The sequence below is a fragment of the Tiliqua scincoides genome, chromosome 7 (genome assembly GCF_035046505.1).
Source record: "Tiliqua scincoides isolate rTilSci1 chromosome 7, rTilSci1.hap2, whole genome shotgun sequence".
In the NCBI taxonomy this organism is placed as follows: domain Eukaryota; kingdom Metazoa; phylum Chordata; class Lepidosauria; order Squamata; family Scincidae; genus Tiliqua; species Tiliqua scincoides.
In genome coordinates this window covers 62733442-62755423 of record NC_089827.1, presented here as the reverse complement: position 1 = coordinate 62755423, position 21982 = coordinate 62733442, and the positions used below count along the sequence as shown (strand labels likewise).

The 21982-nt window shown below is 42.2% G+C and overlaps 1 protein-coding gene across 1 annotated transcript in view; it reads right to left on the bottom strand.

Annotated features, from left to right (window-relative positions):
• Nucleotides 1–21982, bottom strand: part of ANKS1B (ankyrin repeat and sterile alpha motif domain containing 1B) — a 406398-nt gene that overhangs the window by 231451 nt on the left and 152965 nt on the right. The gene's annotated exons all lie outside the window — the stretch shown is intronic.

Sequence of the window (21982 nt, the reverse complement as noted above, 5' to 3'; positions counted from 1 at the left end):
AGATGCACCTTGTTGGCATGGCTGCATAAGTGCTGGAGAGCTAGATAAGATTAAACCCTGAAAGAGTAAATTTCTCATGGCCAGCCCATCAGCATCAGAAGTGGATAAGGACATGAATATAGGTTCCCACATCCCATCACTATAAGCAATGCACCTGCTGGTTATCCAAGCATCTTTTCAAACATGTTACCTATCCACAGTGCCGCAGCAACGCCACACTGTCAGGCTCAAGCCCTGCTGAGAGGGCTCAGAAGCACGCTCTGGACAGGCTCTTGTGCCGCCTCATAGGCTGTGCCCAGGAGAAGCCACATCTGTGAACACCAGATCTGGGTGTATAAAACATGAGCACAAGGGAGGACGTGAGGGGAAAGTGGTTCCCCAGACAGATCCAGGGCTGTGTTCCACTTCAGCCTGCTCACCTCTTGACTGGCTGGCTCTGTGGCTGGCACTGTGGCTGGCTTGACCCATCTCCTGAGTGTTAGCAACATTCCAGCCTAGCCAAGTTACATCCCCACCAACTCAGCCAGCCAGCACTCATCATTGCCCTGGAAGATTACGGCTGAGGAGACAGCTGCAGGAAAAAAACCACACTGGAGTTTACCCCACCAAGTACGTGTTCTGAGAGGAGAGTGGCATTCCATACTCCAGCAGGCATTGGTGCCCTGTCCTGGCTGGGGGAGAGAGATAGTTATGGAGCTTGGCTATCGCCGCTTCAAGTATTGACTCTCAGTAAGGAGAGGAGACAGAAGCTGTGAGACTGCCACAAGGTTTTTTTTCCCTTCCTATACTTCTTGAAAAAAAACCACCTGTTACCTGCAGTACACCTTTGGTAAGCCATCCCCCAATGTCGAATGGCAACACCTTTGATGTGCCCCTTGCCCAGCGGGATGGGGCCGCTGTCACCTGGAGACATCACACACCCTTTTCACCAAGCACACAAGTACATAAAGCATCCCTCTCAACCAACAAGTCTGACCTGGAATCAAAATAAAGATTCATAGACTGAGGCTGAGAGATAGTAACCAGCCCAAGGTCACCCAGAAAGCTTCATGGCTGAGTGGGGATTTGAACCTGGATCTTCCAGGTCTAAATTCAACTCCAGAACCACTACACCAGTGTTCTTCAACCATGGGGTCAGGACCCCAATGGGGTACCGAAGCCTCAGTTGTGAGATTGTGGCAACTTACAGGAATGAAAAAGTTTGAAGTCTACTGGACTAGAGCTGCACCAAGTAAAGAGGGAGACATCTCATGTACCCCTTTGGGTACCAGGAGATTGTGTTCCAGTCCTGCTCAAGTTCTTAGCAATTGAGCTACAAAAGCTTTTACTAGAGCCAGGCTTCGTGGTAACTTTTTCTGCTCTCTCTAATAAGAACACTTGGTTACAGTGAACAGTTAGTGCCAGGAGGTCATAACGGGGTGGGGAATGGGTGGCAACATGGGCAGGGAGGGAGCGGAAAGGGTCCTAGGAGGGGGGTAGGGCAAATGGTGTGTTCTCAGTCTCATACTTTATTCATTTATTTATTTGGCCATGCATGAAAAAGGTTGAAGACCATTGCACTACACCATCCTGACAAATTCAAAGCTAAACACCCATTTCAGAGCTTACAACCCAATCCTGTCCAACTTTCCAGGACTGATGCAACTGCAAGGCAACACTGAGTTAAGGGAACAAATGTTCCTTTACCACGAGGAGGCCTCCATGACTACAGGATGCTTCCACCCCTTTGCAGGATGAAGTGCACGTCTCATTGGCAGGCTGCTTCGGCACTGGAAAGTTGGATAGTATTGGGCCCTTAGTTATCTGGTAACAGAAATACATAACTGTTTTCACGTAGGTTTTTTGTTTTCTTTTTTACAAACTATATAACAGTAAAAACAACCTTTTAAAAAAGTGTATCACAAAAACTTCCAATTCAGTTGATCAGATGTCTTTGAATCAACTTAACTTTGGCTCTTATCCAGGGCAAGCAGAAAGACAGTTTAGCCCTATCGGTCAAACTAGATGTTATGTGGAATATATAAAATGGAATGGCAGTTTTTATTGTACTTTTAAAATAGCAACTGGGAGGGCTGTGAAGTTGGGCAGAATCATGGCTTATGACAGTGCATGCTTGTCCTGCCAGCAGTAGTCAGTTTAGGACTGGGCTATCAATCAAATAAATATAATCTTTTTTATGCAGAGGTTTAATGACCTCTTCCTTCAAGGCTGCTGGACTGGTTACTAGAGATCTTCATAGTGTGGCATATCAAGGTTTTTCTCCCATAAGTCTGATGTTCCCTGTAACACATGGCCAAGTGGCCCCATATTTAGACTCATTGCAATGCTCCCAGAAACACAGATCCCTTTCTCTAGCAAGATTTAACATATCTCTAGTGGTCCAATCCTATTGAGCTGGTGGGGCAGAGTACATGCTCCACTGTCACACGCTGTCACAAAAGCACTGTAAAGCACTTTGCGGTAGTACATCTAGCCGATGTGCTGGTGGGAAGGTCAGATTCTTCCAGTGTGTGCCAGTGACTGCAGGGACACCAGCTGGTGCAGGGGTCGAAGGAAGGGAGAAAGGGGTAGAATGGGGCAGGGGGAAGGCAGTGAGAGGGACGGGTGGATCAGTTCGGAGAGGCAGCAAGACTGACAGCGCCAGTGCACGCAATATCTTATCTCCCTTCCCAAGTCCAAACCACCAACATGAATCAATATGGACTTGTACCAGCAAGTTCAAGTTGACCCATAGCAGCTGCTGGGGCTTACCCAGGGGCAAGGGGACAAATGTCCCTGTCACCCCGGGGAGACCTCCAGCAGCCAAAATTCCCCTGTGGAATGCAGTGTAGCCCACACTGGTGCTATGCTGGGAATTTAGTTAGGACTGGGCTGTGAGTTGCCATTTTGCAAGTATCATTTCTGAAAATAAAATCTGATTTGCAAGGCAACCAGTTGCAATTCATGGCAAGTTTATTTCATTGGAACAGCAACTAGATCCCTGCCCCACAGTTTTTGTTGAGCATACATGTCATTTGCCTTTCATTTCTGGGTGTATGGCTGAAGTGCTAAATCAAACTAACATCACAATCCTATGTATCCTTACTTAATCCTTACTCAAAAGTAAGTCTAACTGTGTTCAGTGGGGCTTACTCCCAGGAAAAGGTTTACAGTTTAAAATACCTACTTAGAATGTGATCTAGCTATGGCAGACTTTGATACAGTTGAAAAATATACTAATACTAAAACTTCGATTTTCCTGAGAGTTAAATTGATGAATTGTTCACACCCATATATGGTAGCAAAGATTCATATTACAAAACATTAGTAGATTCAACACATGAGCAGTGTCTGTAAAAAAATATGCCTTAACATGTAGTGAATCAATTATATCTACCACATTATATATATAAGAAGCACTGTGGTTGCCATGGCAAAAGATTCTAGTGTGGAATAAAATCTGCTGCTTGAAATGTGTGCCATAGCTATGGTAACAAGCGCATTATGACACCTGTGCTACTAATCTATTTAAATTCTCTCTCTGCTTGATGCAAAAAGAAATTTTAGTGATACATATCTGGCAAACCTATCTATAGATGTAACATCAGCAATAATTACTGCATAATCATTGGACTGACTGGCAATCAATAATGGTGAGATCAACAGAGCATTTAGCAAACCTCTCTCAGACTCTCTTAAATGATATGTTTGTAGAAAATGGAGACACCTCTTTAAGAGCAGTGCAAGGGAAATGGCAGGTAGCTACTTGGGGCTTTTTTTAAAGCACTGTTTCATGAAAATAGCTTGCATGAATGAAATTTTTCATGAATGAATAATAACTATATCAAACTAGGATGGCAAGCATGTTAAAGGACAGAAGATGTACTACACAATTCAATATCTCTTGTAACAATATGCCACTTTCCAATATTTCTTTGCTTTCCACATATCCGCCACATATAATAAAGAATTCCCTTAATCTCTTTGCATATCTAACAGTTATTTGATGACCCAGGGTACATTTTTGCTCCTTTCTCTGGAATTAAATTTTCATCTATAAAACAATTTTTATAAAATACCACTTTAATTATCTTAATATTTGTATTCCAACTTCGTTTTCATTTACATCTGCTTCGATTTGACATAATTAATGGAATACTCACTTCAGAGGAGAATTCAATCCATTAATATCTACAAAAAAATTCCGCTTGTTATTCAGCCATTTTCACTTCCTGTCTTAGTATTTTCTTTGTTCGCTGTCTTGTTGATATTTTTCTTCTTGCTCCTCCCACTGCTCCTTCCACTCCTCCTTCTTCCTCTTAACTCTATTACATTTCTTGATCCCTCTCTTTTCTTCTTCCGTTTTCTCCATTTTATTCTTTTTGAATTTAAACCAAAAATTCTTCTTCTTCTTGAAAGGATGCGCTCTCTTTCTCTGAGAGTTCCCTCTTTTTTCTTCCTGAAAATTCTAAGTTCTAATAATAAATGCTGCTTTTTCCATCTTCTGTCATATTACAAAAATCTCAAATTCTTTAGTTTCATCTGACACTTGATCCATTCTTTTTTCCATCCCCTCCATACTTTTCTTTGTTTGTCTGTTTGTCAGGGAGGAATTTATTTGCCTCATTTGTTCAGATAGTTTTCCAACCTCTTGCCTTTTTCATTTCTGAATTCTCACAACATCTGCATTAATGAGGTCTTGCTTTTGCTAACATCCTTTAAATTTTTTGATGTCATTCTTATCAGTATCTAATCAAACCGATATAACTCTGACTATAAAAAAGAAAATTAAAATGGTCTAACAATTAAAGAATCAACCAAGTCTCATTATCTTGCTTTACCTTCTTGTAAGGCTAATTTCCAAATTTTATATCTAAAAGGAATAAGTCAATAATCCATTTCAAGCCAATATCAGTGTCCAAACATTCCTGCAGTTAAAGAGTCATCCAATTCTTATGATCTTGCATCCTTTCTTGTCAAAGATAATCTTTTTTATATCTAAAAGGGGGGGATCAGTAATCCAATTCAAGTCAATAACACTGTCAAATTAAGTTAGTATACCTTTAATTGTTCAGGCCTGAGTCTAGCCTTTTGCAGCAAAAATGAAAGTGAAAGTTATTCCATCCTTTAAAAATTGTTAATTTCTTTTCCACGTGTACCATTCCAACAGGGTGATCCTTTATCTTCCCTTATTTATCTTATCTTGTTTCTCACCTTTTCTTCCAATCATCCTTGTTACCAAAAAAACAACAACAAAAACAAACATACAAACAAAAAACACACCAAACAGCAGGGGCTTCTTTAAATTCACATCTGCTCTTTTTCTCCTCTGGGTGGCTGCAAGCCAATGTAAATAATCTTAAAGTTGTCTTTTCCTCCTTCCAACCTCTTGATTGCAATTCTTTTTATAGCCTTTTAATGAACTGGTTACTCACAGTTAAAGGCTTTGTTCGCTTTCATGTTTTATCTAGGCCATGGGGTGGGGGGAGTCCTCAGCTGTCCGAATTGTCTCCGAAGATGGCGTCCGGGATACGATGTGATTCAGCACGGAGCAATATTGGGGAAAACATCTCTGAAACTGCGGTCTCAAGAGACTGCCACATTCAAGCTTTCAGCCCTTGTTCCTTCTTCTTGGAAATGAAGAGTACCTCATTATTGAGGTCCTTGAAAAACACATCTATTTAGCAGTTCCCCCTGGAGCCCTCCAAGGTTCCCTGCTACTTCACTGAGTGTTAGCTTCGCCCCCACCTTCATCCAACCATTTGCCTTCACTATTTCTCCTCCTTTCACTCCCTGGATTAGGAAAGGAAGAGAGAAACGGAACAAAGTTGGGGGAGAGTAGAGTGATGGATTAGAGCAGCCATTTTCAACCACTGTGCCTTGGCACACTAGTGTGCCACGAGTGGTTCACAGGTGTGCCCCAGGAATTTGGGGGAAGATCATTTATTAGTAGGGCCAATGGGGAGAAGTGAGCCCCCCACTGGCAGCATGGTGTGCCTTGTCAATTGTCAAAAACCAGATGGTGTGCCTTGACCATTTTAGTGCCTTGTCAGTGTGCCACGAGATGAACAAGGTAGAAAATCACTGGATTAGAGCATCAGAGACTATTGTCTCTGCTTGTGAGTTTCCAGAAGAATTGAGATGGAAACTGTAGGAAGTAGGATGCTACACTTAGATGGGCCTTTGGTCTGATTCAGCAATGCTCTTCTTTCACAATATTTCTTCCAGGTGGGATCCCCAAAGGAGGAGCCCCAATGCCAATTCAATTCACATACGTGCCTGTTTGCTTTTATCTGGTAATCTGATCCTTTGGATTGATGCTTCAGCTACAGCCACAAACTGAATACAATACAAAAATTCAGCCCTAATCTGGATGGGGGGCAGGGGCAAAAGAAGAAGACTACACTTTGTTTTTGTATTACTTCAGTATTAAAACACCTTGCATAAGTAGTTATAATCGACAAAAGTAGCTGAAGTAAACCCTTTATTGTCATTCTTACAGTCTATTACTGCTTCCAATTACCTGTGTACTGATTCAGAATAACCCACATTAAAAAGAAACCTATTTCAATTTTTCTCTGTGAAGCTCTGACAAATTCCTCCAGCAAGCTGAATGTGTAGGAGGACTGAGTGTGTAGCACAAGTTGACTGAACTAATGATAATTAATAACAGAAACAATATTACAAATGCTTCAATTAGCTTACAATTTGCTTGAAATAAATTGGTAAACAAATGATGTAGCACCTAATTGCATCGGCTTCGGTGGAATTTGCTTCTGAGCAAACAAACTCAGAATCACAGACTTGTGACTTTGCTAGCTTTCATTTATCCTTGTTCAAATGGACATCTCTTAACTGCTACTGAATTCAGATGGAACAAATTCTGTGTTTCTACAGCAGTGGGCCTTCCAGTGACCCAAAAGCTACAGCTCTCATCTGCTAATCCCAGTACAATTGCTTGTCTGCCATATCCATAGCTCAGTTCTTAGCATTAATTTAAATGTTCAGTCTCATGAGATATTTATGTCAATGAATAATTTTTTTCCCTCCCTCTAGCAGACGCCCTTTCTTTCCACCCTTTTCATTAATGTATTGATCAGACCCCTTTTTTGTTTACGGTGTTGTTTTTGTTTCCACCAGATTTGACTACTTTGTTCCACCACCGTCTGACATCCACATACTTCTTATGCAATCAGGAAGTGTACAAACAAATAGATGGGGTAACTATGGGCAGCCCCTTGAGCACAGTGGTGGCTCATACTTGTATATGGAGGATTTCAAAAATGAGGTATTGAGTACATAAGAACATAAGAACATAAGAACAGCCCCACTGGATCAGGCCATAGGCCCATCTAGTCCAGCTTCCTGTATCTCACAGCGGCCCACCAAATGCCCCAGGGAGCACACCAGATAACAAAAGACCTCATCCTGGTGCCCTCCCCTACATCTGGCATTCTGACTTAACCCATTCCTAAAATCAGGAGGTTGCGCATACTCATCATGGCTTGTACCCCATAATGGATTTTTCCTCCAGAAACTCGTCCAATCCCCTTTTAAAGGCGTCTAGGCTAGACGCCAGCACCACATCCTGTGGCAAGGAGTTCCACAGACCCACCACGCGCTGAGTAAAGAAATATTTTCTTTTGTCTGTCCTAACCCGCCCAACACTCAATTTTAGTGGATGTCCCCTGGTTCTGGTATTATGTGAGAGTGTAAAGAGCATCTCCCTATCCACTCTGTCCATCCCCTGCATAATTTTGTATGTCTCAATCATGTCCCCCCTCAGGCGTCTCTTTTCTAGGCTGAAGAGGCCCAAACGCCGTAGCCTTTCCTCATAAGGAAGGTGCCCCAGCCCCGTAATCATCTTAGTTGCTCTCTTTTGCACCTTTTCCATTTCCACTATGTCTTTTTTGAGATGCGGCGACCAGAACTGGACACAATACTCCAGGTGTGGCCTTACCATCGATTTGTACAACGGCATTATAATACTAGCCGTTTTGATCTCAATACCCTTCCTAATGATCCCAAGCATAGAATTGGCCTTCTTCACTGCCGCCGCACATTGGGTCGACACTTTCATCGACCTGTCCACCACCACCCCAAGATCTCTCTCCTGATCTGTCACAGACAGCTCAGAACCCATCAGCCTATATCTAAAGTTTTGATTTTTTGCCCCAATGTGCATGACTTTACACTTACTGACATTGAAGCGCATCTGCCATTTTGCTGCCCATTCTGCCAGTCTGGAGAGATCCTTCTGGAGCTCCTCACAATCACTTCTGGTCTTCACCACTCGGAAAAGTTTGGTGTCGTCTGCAAACTTAGCCACTTCACTGCTCAATCCTGTCTCCAGGTCATTTATGAAGAGGTTGAAAAGCACCGGTCCCAGGACAGATCCTTGGGGCACACCGCTTTTCACTTCTCTCCATTGTGAAAATTGCCCATTGACACCCACTCTCTGCTTTCTGGCCTCCAACCAGTTCTCAATCCATGAGAGGACCTGAGATTCCATTAGAGATGGAACTTCTATGACTGAATGAAGGTCTTGCAATAGCTCAAGGTCTACAAAAGGCCTTGCACAAAGCAAGGTCGGTCTTTCCTTTGCTGCCGCTACTGCATCCCAGACATGAAACAAGCAGTGGAGGGAGCCCTCATCCCACAGCTCATGTGAAAGTTTGAACAGTCACCCTCATGCTGAGAGCACTTGCGTAGGGCAAGCATGGGCTCCAGCAAGTCTCCAGAGGGCCAGAGTCTCATTGGAGATTGGGGGCTCCCCGCGGGCCGCATTGGGAGTCCCTGAGGACCGCAAGTGGCCCCCGGGCCGGGGTTTGGGCACCCCTGGTCTATAGGATCCCATGCAAATGCTACAAAGTATACATTGGCACTACCAAAAGTCCGATTAGTACTAGAGTAAAAGAACATCAGAGATACTGCAGACTGGGGCAGGCTGACAAGTCAGCAGTAGCTGAACATAATTTAAGTACTGGACATAAGATCAGCTTTGAACAGACACAGGTTTTGGTGAGAGAACAACAATACCAAGCACAGATCTATAGAGAGGCCATCGAAATTTATAAGCTTCATAGCAACATGAACAGAAAAGAGGAAACACTTAGTCTTAGCCACACCTGGACCCTGGTCCTTAGCAAAACTAACACTTTGAGATTTAACAAAGAACAGGCTGAAACCGATGTCTTTAAGAAAACAGGAAACAGATAACTAGGTATGGAATGGTTAATGAGGTAATTGGGGTTGGGATCAGATTAACAGCTATCTGATTGGAAAAGCCTGACTGTAAAAAACTCTTGTTCCTGTCATGGCATCTAGATGGGGATAAGCTCTGCTGGGGTAGGTTGCATTTGGCTTAGCTTTGAGCTCCTTGAGCTTCAGGCCGGAATATATAGGGTTGTTGTTTTTTTAAGGCGGTAAGCATGATATTCTGTTCCAAGTGAGTTTCAGTAGTTTTATGTATCAGCTAACTTTAGTTTTATTTTATTTCCTTGAGAAATATCTACAGAGTTAGGGTGAAATGTCAGGATAGGATCTAGACTTCATGATTGTAGCCTTAAAGCCTGAAAAAAAATCTTTCCTTAAAAATGTCACCTTGTTTGGTTAGCGCTTTAAGCATATATGCAATGCATGCTTTGGATGTTTGGCCTCAAGATGTAAGTTTCAATGTGCATTTTTGATGAATCAAAAATAAATTTGCTTCCAAACAGGAATAACTGACTTTATTATCCTACATCCCCAATGGCTCTATTAAATCACTGTCTCAATCGAAGGCTTTCAAATGCTTGTTCCTTTATGCTCATTCTACAATTGACAGATAGCTTATTGTTTCTTTGTCACTGAAGTACAATACATGAGGTCATTAGTTTGATTGCACAGTATGTCAGCATTTAATTATAGCTATGTGCTCCCTAGTCTTCAACAAAAGTAACCTTACATTCACTGGTACATTTAATTTCACCTATCATAAATATAGCTCTAAATTTCACATGGACTATTTTAGACATGAGCCACAATAACTATTGGCATAACAGGTCATAGGAATCATTCTCATTTTTGTGCAACAGCTAAAGTAGTTATGAACTACAGGTGTGCGCCACTTAATGACAGGGATACGTTTGCCAATCCCTGTTGTTATGTGATTAGGTCATTAAGTGAACATTCAGTCCAATCTCTTGCCTTTATTGTGTAACAAGACACTCCCTGCCAGTCAGTAGCTGGCTGCACAGGCCACTGGATAGAGTGCCTCTTCTTTGCATTAGGAGCCTCTCTGTTGTGTAAACAGACACTCTGCTGCAAGCTATGGGAGACGCAATTGCCTCATTAAGGCCATCTTTATTGTGCTTTGACCACTGTCATATATGTGGTCCATCATTTAGCAAACTGTTGTTAAGCGGCGGGCACCTATACTCAGAGTTGATTCCTTTTAAATGTATATCTCGCATCTGCTTTGCATAAGATCAGTAGTCTCCAAGATTCTTTGTCCAGGTGTAATGCAGCAGTGGTTTAGACTTATTCTGCGCCACAGCGAACATTCGTTGCCCCTGATCTTCACAAAGACTTGTGTCAGGCAGCTGCTTCCACTGCCTGTCACCCCAGAAGGCTCTGACCCCCAACTTCCTGGTGGAAGCGGCTGCCTGGCGCAAGTCTGTGTGAAGATTGAGGTGAAGAATGTTGGCTGTGGCGCAGAACAGTACGGCTTCACCACCGCCACACTGTACTGGATGGAGAATCTTGGAGCACAGTGGTCTGCAGTTTAAATACCACTGATCTAATGCATAGCAGATGTGAGATATACATTTAAAAGGAACAAATGTGTGCTTATATTGCATATTTTATTTTGCTTACACTAGTCGTGGGAAGGGAGAAAAATCAATGCAGAGCATTGAAAATTTGCTTACTTTGTTGAAGTCTTGGTGAGGCTTCCTCTGACTTCTAGAAACGGACAAGGCATTGATTACACACTTTCAGTCATATTTTAGCACTGGAGATGTACTTAAAAAAATGTAATCTGTGATTCTCATGATTTTGTAGTCTATGTCCAGTACCAAATTCAGCACTACCCTTACAGCCGTAAGGGGCAAGACATTGTGCTGAGACACAATATATAGAAATGCCATACTTCTGGATATGTTTTGCTTGTGGTCCTTTATAGCTACCACACAGCCTACGTGCCTTGCCTGACAACAATGTAGGCAGGACAGTATCTGTGACAGTAGCAATCTGTCAAAACCAGAAAGGGTACTATTGCACTTGAGAAGTTGTGAATTTATATTTCTGGTTTCTTGAGCTTTCTATAAAGATGATTCCTCAAGGGAAAACAAGACATTGCCTCACCAGACAAACTACAGAAGCATCACATTTGTACTTGGCTGGCATGCAGCATTTATGCATCAGGGATGCCTCTTCTGTCCCTGATTTTTATGTTGTATACAAAAGATTTAAAAAATCATATTCCTCATGCATAAAATAATAATAAACATGTATTAGAACAAAATGAAGGACATGAAAATATCTGAGCTATAAACTCTAAGAAGACCATTTAGATCATCTATTTACCTAGATTAATTGTAGAGGTGATAGACAGTTAAAAGAGAAAGTGAGAGCACAACAGAAATGTATATTTTGTCAACATACAGGAGAAAGCTGGAGGAAGAACTCAGTCTCTCATGGCCCAAGCCTAAGCTGCACTGCCACTGTGGGACTGCATGGCATCTGCTGTATTCAATGCAACCTAGGGTTCTTCTTGGGGTAAGGGGATATTTTTCCCCTTGCCCTGCCCCAGTCTGCCCTATGAGGTTACTTAGATCTGTGCTTGCTACATAGCAGTGTAAGGCTGAGCAGCCCCGTGTAAAATAGGCAGGCCCAGGGGAGGGGTTAGGATATGGCAGAGACCTGGTCCACGCCCATTCTGTCCTCCCCTTACCCTACAACACCCCCCAGCTCCATTTCATCCTTTCACTTTCCCCCGTCTCCTGGAGCATTCCTTACCTCTGCCAGCAGCTGATTTCCTGGATGTAATATCAGCAGGGTGGTGCAGGTCTCTCCGCCAGCACTACTAACTCTCAGTGTATGCAAATGCAGTAGCATCACTAGGGGGTGCAGGGGATGTGGGCAGCACTGGTTGACGTGTATGGGGGGATGATGCAAGCTGGTGACCAAAATAGCTAAAATTGCAGTTTGTAGGAATAATAACATCATGTTATATAATTCGATGTGTAATTTACAGCATAATGCAGTTAAAAAACCAGAGAAAAGTATCTCCATTCTATCAAAAGTTATGGCCAAAATACCAGAAAACAATAATGCAACTGTCTAATGTAACCAAAATGTACATTTCCTTAATGCAAAACGGATCAATAAGACCAGGGGTGTTCAAACTTTTTGACAGGAGGGCCACATCATCTCTCTGATACTGTGCCGGGGGCCGGGAAAAAAGGAAATTTACACTTCAAATTTACATAAATGAATGTATTCAAGATGGAACTTATATGAATGAATGAAGGTATTGCAGTAGCTCAATGCCTATAAAAGGCCTTGCACAAAGCAATTGGAGAGAAGATCAATACCATCACTGCAAGCTTCATTATATGCGGCATGATAAATTCTTCCCCAATCTTTTTTCTGCATCCATTTTCATTCTCTTCCTCTACTGCAGTGGTTCCCAAACTGTAATGACCCACCAGCCAGGGAACCACTTGCTTTTTGCTCCTTTAAGGGGTGGGGAGGAGGAGAAGGCAACAATTGCACCCTACCACATTGCCGCATGGGGAATTAGGGTTGGGCAGAAAATGTTTTAAATATTTTAGACCCAGGTATTTGTTATCAGCAAAAAGCATACAGTATTCTAATAATAATAATAATAATAATAATAATAATAATACAGGTACTTATATACCGCCTTTCTTGGTCTTTATTCAAGACTTTATTCAAGGCGGTTTACATAGGCAGGCTGATTAAATCCCCATAGGGATTTTTACAATTGAAAGAAGGTTCTATCTTTCAAGAACCACAACAGTCCAGGTGTTTCACTCTGATCTGGTTTCACATTCTGGCCTCCTTCCTCCCATGCTCAGAGCAGATGAAATCGCTCGGCTTCAGCTTGTCAGCTGCTTCAAGGTCGCACGGTGCCGGTGTACTATAATCACTTTTAAAATATTCTATTATTAATACACTCAGCTCTCATCTTACATGAGGGTTACATTCTGAAGTTAGCAGGGAAAGCTAAAATCAAGTATATTTGAAACTCGCTTAAAACTAATAAATACCTTCTGTCTCTTTAAAAACTAAAAGCACAGTACAGTTCTCAGTTCCCAGTACAGTACAGTTCTCCATTGAGAACTGAGTGAACAGTAGCTTCATTTTCCCACTTAGGGCTCACTCCGGGGTATAAACAAAGTAAGTGGAATGGCAAGTAGATTCACCTGCACTATTTAAACTGTTGTTTTCCTCTGTCTCTTTTATGTGGGGGGAGGGGCAGCATGAATTCACATGAACGATGCAGGCAAAGGATAATATGTTTTGGCAACCATCTCTGACCTAGTAAGTACATCAAAAGATACAAGGAGCTACTTTCAATGTCCAATACTCTTACAGCAGTGCTTCCCAAAGTCTTCTGGCCCACAATGCCCCACTATGCAGCAGAGGCAGGGTGCAGCTCCCAAAATTGACTGGCAATGACATCATCACAGTAACCTGGGTTTGGAGGCACATGGGAGGCCTACCAACACAGGTAAGGGATCAAGGTGGGCAGAAGGGTCCATCAGAGTGTGTGAAAACCACACATAGGACCTCTGCCCGCTGTGCTCATTGTGTTCAATGGGACTTAACTCCCAGGTAAGTCTGTATAGGATTGAATCCTTAAACTCCAGAGATTCATAAAATCTGTAGGAGGCTGTAGGGTATCTCCACCTATTGTTCTGATTTGTTTTTGTGTAACTCTTTTCTCATATGCGCTCTCTCTCTCTCTCTCTCTCTCTCTCTCTCATTTTCTATATAATAAATGGATTCCTAATTAATAACCAGCTGTATAAACCTGATTTATCTAGTATGTATGGAATAACTGTTAATAGTATGATAAGAACGAAGAGCACTAATTTTGCTGTCAATGCTATATCCTTGTAATTACCTCTTACATAGGCAGTACTTTTCTTATGATAATCTTTGCTATAGCTAAATGTCTTAGAATAAAGAAAAACATTTCTGTTGCAAGAATTAACTAAGCATTGTATATATTTGGACATATTCCCTAAGTAGGACCTGAACACAAACACATACATAGACTTATTCATGAGTATATATACCTATATGAGAAACCAAATACCTTTTTATAGGATAGCTCAGGCTTCTTTTTATAATTTGTTTACACATAACATTACAATATGTTACAACATTACAAGAAACAATAAGCAACTGACAGATTTTTCCAGAACTAACAGCCCAATCCTATGCATATCTATTCAGAAATCTCATTGAATTCAATGGGAATTACTCCCAGGTATGTGTGTATATGATTACAGCCTAACTACTCCTCAGGATGCAATTGTTCGTACTGTCTAATGAGTACGAACTATGAGTATGAGTACTATGAGTACTGTCTAAACTGTCAGGAGTCACCAATGGTTAGTCACCAATGTTGCCTCCTCTGTAGCTATGGGAATCTGTCATGGGTGTACATTTGTTTGAAGAAATGGGATCATGCTGAGGAATAACAGGTGGACCTTCCAGGGACCCTGGGGGTGCACAGTGGTGTAGCTAGCGAGGGGCGGGGTGAAAGTCCACCCTAGGTACCAGCCTTGGGGAGGTGACACTTCAAATAAACAAAATCGCTAAAATCACGGTGGTTAGGAATAATACCATCATGCTATATTCCGTTGGATGCAAAATTTACAGCAAAATTTACACCAAAATTCAGTGAAAAAACTGGAGTGAAACATCTTCATTCTATCAAAAGTTTGGCCAAAAAACGAGAAAACAAAAAAATGCATGGAGCCTCATAGAAAGTGAAACCAAGACACATCATACATTTAGTCATGAGTAGGTGAACTTGCCTTAGTCAGTTGGAAAGGGTAGGCTGAGAGGAATCCAACAACATCAGAATGGTCCTGATCCAATGAATGCAGCCCCCAAAAACAAAAGAGAAGGGAGTCCCTCCCTCTAAGCTGAAAAATGCATTGAGCGCTATGTAAATCGAAACTAAGCATTTACTCTTGAGTAAGTAAATATGCTCTGGTTCGTGGTCAGGCAAAGGGGAATGCCAGGTCACTAGAAGGGTCCTGATCTGATGGAACTGGAGCTCAACAAATGTTCTAGAAGGCAGCACCCCCCAGTAAAAAGAATAAAACAGAGGCTTGAGAGGGTAAGGTGAACGTTTTCTTTTTTTAGTCTTGAAAAGCCAGGTGGGTTCTAATAGTGATATGTTTGAAATACGAGAACTTATTTTGAACTGGGCAGTGGATACGACTGAAAATCTCACTGATTTTTTTGTGGGGGGGGGGTTGTTATTGTAGGCAGGCTACAGAGAAAATTCACTTGGTGGATCAGGGCTGGCTTCCCCTTATTTAATTATTTGTTTTTCTTTAATTATTATAATTATTTATTTTAAGTTGCTTGATGATGTCACTTCCAGCCATGATATCACCTGAAAAATTAATTAATTATGTCATATGGGGTGACAAAAAAGTATGGGCCCCAGGTGTCAAATGACCTAGCTATGCCACTGGGGGTGGTAAAGGTATGCTAGACTCAAGTATGACCAGAAGCCTCTCTGGTGGAAGGGTAATGTCAAGAGCCAAGACTATAGGAAATGGAATTACCGATGGTTAAAACTGCTTCTGTTTAGTTTGCTGGATTATCTCACGCCTCAAAAACAGCCCACCTTCAAAAATTTGTCAATATTTTGATTAAAATTGGAAACTGTCAAAGTGTCAGCTGCTTTACATTCTACCTTTCATCCACATAGTGGCAGTGATTTTACTTCTGGCATTTCTATTCTGCCGTTTTCTAAGGTTCTTGGAAGGAGCACATTGTTTTTTCCTCCTTTTATCCTCATATCAGCCCTGTGAGGTAGGTTAGACTGAGAAATTGTGACTGACCAACCTAGGAAGCTACATTGTTGAGTGGGGAGCTGAACCTCACTCTGATTTCCCGAAGTCCAGCGACATGCTAACCACTATACTACACTGGTTTTCAGGGGCGGTGCAACCTGCAATGCTACTTGATGCAAGTTCAGGTCTGCCGACCCGGAGATAAAAAAAACTCCTACTGTGCACTGCACTGACTCATGCACTGACTCATGCACTGCACTGACTCATGCACTACTCATGCACTGCACTGACACCCAGAAGTGCTGGACTTCCAGGTTTCAAGGTAGCATGCAAGGATCCTGGTAAGCAAGGAATCTCCAGTGGAAAGCCAGTCATTCTTGGATTGAGGGAGGGAGGTGGTGGAGGTTGGAGGGAGGTGGTGGTGGCAGCAGACTCAGGATGACAGGCAGTCCGATTGCACTGCCCCTGGACCCCACCCAGTCTGCTGCTAATGCGGCCTGCTTCTAGCTGGCCCTGATACTACAGGTTCGCATGGGTTCCGTTCCCAGAACTCACCTGGATGACAAAAAACGCACTAAAGTAAATCATTTTAAAAAACACTCCCCTTGCTCTGGGGATTTAAAAACAGCCTTGCTGACCTTTGTGATAAGAGTCCTTAAGATGACAATCCATCAAACAGTCCTCCTCCAAGCACTTAGAAAGGCACTTCACTCAGCCCCTCCCTTCACCAATGCAAAGTGATTACCTTTCTTTCACATGCTCAGGGGGAAGGGGGGTCACCTGGAGAGAGAGGCATCGATGGATTGTCAGCCAGCTGCCCACTCTCTCTCTCATTAACGAGGCTATTGTTAAAGAACTGTTCAGTTTTTTAAACTGAATGCATTTTTTAAAGGGATGCATTTTTCCCCTTCTCCAGGGATCAGCATATTCCTTCTCATTTGCAGCTGCCACTCGTGTTGAGTCAAATCCGTGCACAAAAAATCAGTGTATAACAAGGTTGAACCTGTACTCATAAAAACTTCAATTTCAACTGTTAAATCTTAAAAGTTTCAAAGAGATTTTAAGTCCTGACACATAATTATTGATGGACTGGTCTTGATGACAGAGAGCAGTGGATTGCTATTTATGAAGATTCTCCATTTGTTATTTGGGGAATATCTAGCACCACTATGTGGCTGACAGCAGGGAGGGAGACTGTGGTTCATGTGCCACCTTGTGACTGTAGTTGGTGAGGTCAGAAGGGATGAAAAGTGAAACTGAAAAACGTTTTCAAAGGTTGGTGGATCAGAGCATTTTTCTTAAAACATCATAATTCTGTCAAATTTTCTCCAACTCAAAAATGTTGGGCTGTCACTAGAGTAAATTGCATGGTTGGATGAACTTCAGGTACACAGTGGTGAGGTGTACACCAGCAAATCAAGTACATTTGCTTTCTACTTGTTTTATACTGTTGAATAGCAGTAGAAGCTTTAGCTTCAAAGTACCCAAAAGGATAAAACGTGACACAGCCATTCATTTTACAAGAATTGATTATTCAAGTTTTTAAAAAGTACAGAAATCAACAGCTCCATCTTTAACGTCATTTTAGGGCCAAAAATCTGCAAACACTCAAATATTAATTTTTTTTCTTCGCATCCACAATCAATTGAATAGGTGATCAGCATGCAGGAACACAGGTAGCACAATATTGCTGACAGTAATCCAATCTCCAATCCAATTAACCCAAGAATGCTGGCTTGTAAACTGAATTTTTTTGTTTTGAATGGAGCATATTATTAGCAGGAGATAATATTTTGTTCAGTCTTCTGGATTTAATAGCCTCTGACCAATAGAGCTTTCTTCTTTAAAAGCTTCCTGAAGCGTAACAAGGAGAGAGTTATGATACAATTCCTACATATTCTATCTTAGAAGTACAGTTGTGTCTTGGTATTTGTGGGGGCTGCAGCCTTGGAACTCCTACAGATGCTGAAACCCATGGATAATCAAATCCACGACATATAAAACCCTCCAAATGCAACCATAGCACAGCTCCGGACACGTCTAGAGGGTGTTCTGAGCACCAAGGATGTCACTCGCTCCTCCGGGAGGCCTTAGAATGTCTTTTCCAGTTTTTCAACAAAACCAGAAGTGATGTTTTAAGGCAGTGTTTCTCAAACTGTGGGTCAGAACACACTAGGTGGGTCATTAGCCAATTTCAGGTGGGTCCCCATCCATTTCAATATTTTGTTTTTAATATATTAGACTTGATGCTACCATGGTGTGTGACTGCATTTGGGGAAATGTTACAAATACGTACTTTAAACAGGGAGCTTATGTACAGCATGTATAACATCCACAAGGTCGCCAGTTCGAGGCAACCAGCACTGTGCAACCTTGGAGCAGCTGACAAGCTGAAGCCGAGCAATTCCATCTGCTCTGAGCGTGGGAGGATGGAGGCCAGAATGTGAAGCCAGACCAGAATGAAACACCTTGAATGTAGTCGTTCTTGAAAGAAAGAACCTTCTTTGAAATTGTAAAAATCCCTATTTAATAAGGGATTTAATAAAGCCTGCCTATGTAAACCGCCTTGAATAAATTCTTGAATAAAGACCAAGAAAGGCAGTATATAAATACCTGTTATTATTATTATTATTATTATTATTATTATTATTATTATTATTACAGGTGGAGCCTCATTATTTGCGAGGGTTCCATTCCTGGAACCCATGCAAATACCAAATTTCGTGTGGAACCAAGTCACGTGAAATTTGGTCTCCACCCACCTCTGAACACGACCGGAGTCTTCCTCCGGTCGCGTCCGGAGCTGTTCTAAGGCCCGTGGAGGCTGTGCGTGGCTTCCATGGGCCTCAGAAGCGCCTCCGGAGGGCTCAGGTCTGGCTCCACACAGGTTCTGGGGGCCCGTGTTGAGTCAGATTTGTGGTTAAAAATATCGCGAATAAAGAGGCTCTGTCTGCATATGTTTTAACAATGATAATAAATGGGACCTACTCCTGTGTAAGTGTGGGTAGAATTGCAGCCTAGGATTGTTAAAAATTCTCATGCATGATGACATCACTTCTGGTCACAACATCACTTCCAGTGGGTCCTGACAGATTCTCATTCTAAAAAGTGGATCCAGGTGCTAAAAGTTTGAGAATCACTGCTTTAAGGCCTTAAAAGGCCTGGAATGTGAAATTGGATTACTATCAACAATATTGTGTTATCTGTGTTCCTGCCTGTTGATCACCTGTTCAATTGATTGTGGATGCAAAAACTTTTAAAAACTTGAATAATCAATTCTTGCAAAATGAATGGTCATATTACATTTGATCTTTTTGGGTAATTTGAAGCTAAAGCTTCTACTACTACTTAACAGTATAAAACAAATAGAAAGCTATAGGATGAAGCAAGTCTTAAGGATGCCTTTTTAAAAACATCAAATCTTAATACTGTGATGCTAGATCAGATCAAATATCCAATTAGCACAGGCCCAGTTCAAGCCCTTTCAATACTAAGATATCTGTAAGGTTACAGGATGTGCTTAAACTAGGTTTCCATACAGCCAGTCTCCGAAGCCTTACCTCCTGTAAGACCCTCATGAGGAAGCTGCTTGAACCATTCACTAATGAGGTTATACTGTATCTCCAAAACTAGACGAGATAAGGCAAAATGGATGCCATTTTTGGAATCGGCACCCCAAATTCATATTAAACCACCATAGAGTTTGGGAAAAACTTTTCTGACCCTCAATTTTGTAGGCCTGTATTATGCCTTTGCTTCAAATCCTCTACTCTGTTGCCTATCCTGGCTTGATCCACAACATGACATTATCTCATCTCTCACCACTAAACATGAGGAAAGGGTTTGTCAAGATAGGAAGTTGGTTTGTAAGGTTCACAGCCTTTAAATTGCAGAATGATATAGAGGCTGCATGGTTTTATTTTTAAAAAAATGCATGCAGAAAAGTTCTTTTCTTTTTCATCTCATCAATTTTACTGGATATAAATAACTCAACACAGTGCCATGAACAGGAAACTCTGTATTTGGTTCTCATTCTGATCTGTAGTTTGACCTTCATCAAATCTCTTTACTGCATGAGTTGTTGCATGGCAATGTAAGGTGAGATGTAATAACACATGGAAATTAGAAAGCATTTTTTCTGTTAGAAGGAGTACTTTGGATGATTTGTATTTCTAGACATTTTTAATCATTGCCATTACACAGTTTGTGCTGTCCCAGAGATTAGAATTTGTCTTTATTTGTTATATATTAAAATGTTATGTGCCTGACTCAGCTCAAGCATATCTCATTTTAAGTCAGCTGTGTCACCTCCAAGTTAAGTTTGAATGTGCTTTTTTACTTATGGATACTGAGTTTCTTCACGAAATACTGTAATTAGTAAAATTTGGAAACAAACGGCATATACATTTATATATTTATAAACTATACGTAATAGCAAATTTTATGGCTATCACAGATAGGCTATTTTCTACAGCCCAATGTCCAGATGCAGTATGCGAAAGTATTCTTCAGACCACATCAGCCATTAGACACCCATTATTCTGGCATTCTTCTAGTTGCTTAGGCAACCCAGCAACTCTGTTATGAAACTGAGAATTAAAAAGGGAAACTTCTTGAATGGAAATCCAGTGCTGCAAATCACTTTTTATGGTATAGGGCAGTGGTTTTCAAACTGGGGCATTGCGACACCCAAGCCAGAGAGCCCTGGCCCCTGCCCCCTTAAAGGGCGAGGAGGGGGGAGGCAGTGGCACAGTTCGCTGGATCACGGCACTTTGGAGGGGCACAGGGGCATACTGCCATTTACCAGAGCTTGCAGCAACATCCCAGGAGTGCAGGGAGCCCCTGTGCCAGCCTCCGCAGGGCTCCCCACTCTGCAGTCAGTAAACATCTTGATTGCGACCACTTCCGGTTTTGCGAACACAGAATCGGAAGTGGTCATGATCTTGATTTTGAGAGTCTCTGCAGCATGGGGAGCCCTGCACAGGCTGGTGTGGGGGCTCCCTGCACATCCAGGTGCATATGCAGCGTTGCCATGTCTATTTATAGAGACAGAAAACAGCAGACGACAGAGCAGCTGGAAATGATCAGTCTAGGAAGACTGACGGCTGGGAAGGACTCAGAGCCCAATCCTAAGCTTGGTAGGATTGTCACAATCCTGTCACAAACTGTCACAAACGTGCCATAAGGCATGTTTGAGAGCCCTACTGCCAGTGCTCCACTCGTGGTAGCCCTGCGCCGGACGGCACTGGGCTACTGCCAGGCAACACTGGAGCTCTGTTGCTTGGCAGTCTCGTGGACAGCCAAGCAGGGGGGAGGCGTGAGGACAGGTGCAGGGAATGGGTCAGGAGGGTGGTGGGAGGCTCACCGCCTGACACAGAGGCTCTTGTTTCGCCATCGACCTTTGGGTTGGTGGAGAATCAAGTAGCCCCATTGTGGGACTACTCATTTTACCCAGGGGAAGGGGACAAAAATCCCCTTCTCCTGAGTTGCTGCCAGTGGCTGCCTGGAGTGTGTTGGATGTGGCGGCAGCCATTTTTGGCACCACTGCAGCCCTGCACCCCAGGCAGCTCAGGATTGGGCTGCCCCTTGGGGGGAGGATAGGCTGCTGAGTCTTGCACCACTTGTCTTCCCATTATGAGGCCTCAAGCAGTATGTGAACAGAGGTAGCACCACATCTAATTTGTGGGTACTTTCATGTACCCAAGAACTACTTGTGAAGTCAGTAGATCTGCTCACCCATTTCTCATCAGGTATTTTAAAACCAATTGTGGTTAAGGAACTATGTTAATGTTACTTTCAGATTATATTGAATTGTTGGAAAAATAATGGTTCAACTTAATTGTAATCAGACAACATTTTCAACATTCAGAATAATTCTAAAAATACACAATACAATTTGAATAAGAGCTTCAATTAGGTCTTGAAGCTCATATTAAAAGCATGAAAAT